The sequence below is a fragment of the Gymnoscopelus microlampas genome, assembly GCF_963454915.1.
Source record: "Gymnoscopelus microlampas genome assembly, chromosome: 20".
NCBI lineage: Eukaryota > Metazoa > Chordata > Actinopteri > Myctophiformes > Myctophidae > Gymnoscopelus > Gymnoscopelus microlampas.
Window position 1 is genome coordinate 48339601 of NC_139957.1, and position 2500 is coordinate 48342100.

The following is a 2500-nucleotide window of genomic DNA, read 5'->3' on the forward strand; positions in this document are numbered from 1 at the left end:
CGTTCAGACTTGTTATAAGGTTAAGGTTAGTGTTAACGTTAGGTTAAGGTTTAGGTTAGATATAGCCTTAGATACAGACTCTCGTAGATTTATTTTTATTTTATTTTAACATTTATTTTACCCCATCTTGAATGTCAGCTCCAAAGCCCGTATTTCTCCAAACATGTACAAATGTAAAATATAAGGTTTTTACCCGCTTGTCCCAGATGTTAACTAGGTGTCCGACGTGTTTGTGTAATAATGTGTTAGTCCATATTTATCAATAAAAAAGTGTTTTGGCCGAACGCCATTCTTTCCCCCTCGTTTACTTCCTGTTTACATTGAGTGTAATTCCGGCTTTCACCGGATGCGCCCCGTCATTACCACCCATTGGAAACTTCCGACAGAATCGGTCACAGACGGAATCAAATGATCAAAACACTTATTTATTGAAAATGATGGACTAATACATTACGCACACACACACACACACACACACACACACACACACACACACACACACACACACACACACACACACACACACACACACACACACACACACACATATATATATATATATATATATATATATATATATATATATATATATATATATATATATATATATATATATGAGAATTTTACTCAAAAGGCCTAGATGGAGCAGTGCAAGTGAAATGTTTGTGGCTGCAAGAGTCAATACTGTACAAGCTGTTCTTAAGGAATCTAATGCACAGATTCATGTGCCGTTTGGATGAGTCTGAGAATAGCATCATTGTCAATATAAATAACCCTGTGAAGAGTTGCATCAGATATACCTCTAGTCTTAGGAGACATTGGCTTAAATGCTTGTATTTATAACCGTCCCAATTTATTGTGTAAAGGACTGTTTTTTAATTCATGTTTATTGTTGTCTGTATTTGTGTGTATCTATGGACCTTGAGTCTGCAATAAAGACATTCATTCATTCATATATATATATATATATATATATACAACTAAAAGGAAAAAACCTCCAAAAGAAGGGACCGCACAACTCCAGGACTGATTTTGCTTTCTTTATTTGCACAACGCGTTTCGCTTGTTTGCTTCTTCAGGTGCTATACAGCAGGTGTCAGTGATCATCAGTTTATACAGAATGCTCCACCCCCACCAAGTAATATGCCAAGTTCATTGGCTCTTCAATCATTACATTTCATTTCATCATTTTGACAGATGTAATGCATAGAAATCACATATATAAAGTCTACAAATCACATATAAAAATATATACTCATTTTGACACAGTGCGAAAAAAGTATAAGTAGTGACAAATACCCAAGTCATTAGAAAATGACAAATAGTTAAAATTATACCTATAAAGGTTACACAGAACCCCTTCAGTTAAACTAATGCACCTCAAATTGAAGGCACAATGAAAGCCATATCAGGCATATTAAATGTTTTGCTATATCGTACTGTGTGGAGACTTTAAATCTACTAAACAAACCAGAAGGAGAGCCTCAATCCAATTGGTGAGGTTCAATCCTAATGGATAAAGGTTATACAGAGCTTTAATATTGATCATATACTGTGTGAAAACTTTAAATGAAATCTACTAAACCAGAAGGAGAGCATCAATCCAGAAAGGAGAGCTCAATCCTAATGGAAAAAGAAAAAGTAAAATAAAAGCAAAAGAAAACAGGAGTAAAGCAGGAATAAAATGGAGTAGGCCAAATCTAACATACCCTTTATGTATGTCAGACACTTAGAGACTGTTGTAGTGGTTACAAAAATGGATTTAATTCAAGGGATTCATTTAAGCCATGGGGTTCCACAGAATTTAGAGTAAAGATCCAATAAGCTTCCCTCTGTAGGAGAAGTTTTTTCATATCACCGCCCCTAGGTGGTAAGGTGACTTTCTCAATTCCAATGAATCTCAGAGATGCTGTAGATCCATGATCTCTCTCTTTGTAGTGTCTGGCAATGGCATACTCCATATTGTTATTCCTGATAGCTGCCTTATGTTCTGCTATTCGCACCTTCAAATTCCTTTTTGTTTGTCCAACATAAACCTTACCACAGGGGCATTTTAGCATGTAAATGACATGTGTAGTGTTACAATTGATAAAATCCCTTATTTTATATTCCTGTCCAGACTGTGGATGGTAGAAAACCTTTGTGTTCTTGGTGTTTGAACAATGGGTGCACCGACCACATGGGTGATTCCCACACAGTTCTGTTCTTAACCAGTTTGGATGACTTACAACAGGAGATCTATACATAGAACTGACAACAGAGTCCCTTATGTTTTTTCCTCTTTTAAAACAGAATCTTGGTGGTAATAATGCAATATCTTTTAAATGGGGGTCACATTTGAGTATGTTCCAATGTTTATAAATAATGTTTTTAACAACTTGAGATGAAGTACTATATTCTGAAACAAAAGTGACTCTGTTACCTGGGGTGTCTCTGTTGACAGATTCTAAGAGGGTCTCCCTCTGTACATGTTTTGTCTTATTTCTGGCTGTGTGTACAA

At 35.7% G+C, this 2500-nt stretch overlaps 1 protein-coding gene across 1 annotated transcript in view; it reads right to left on the minus strand.

The window, feature by feature from the left end:
* The window catches only part of ccdc88c (coiled-coil domain containing 88C), a 112906-nt gene extending 112659 nt beyond the window's left edge, over positions 1-247 (minus strand). Inside the window, exon 1 of the mRNA XM_084045621.1 lies at positions 194-247. The gene's annotated coding sequence lies outside the window, so the exon portion shown is untranslated. The remainder of the gene's footprint in view (positions 1-193) is intronic.
* Between the last annotated feature and the right edge of the window lie 2253 nt (positions 248-2500).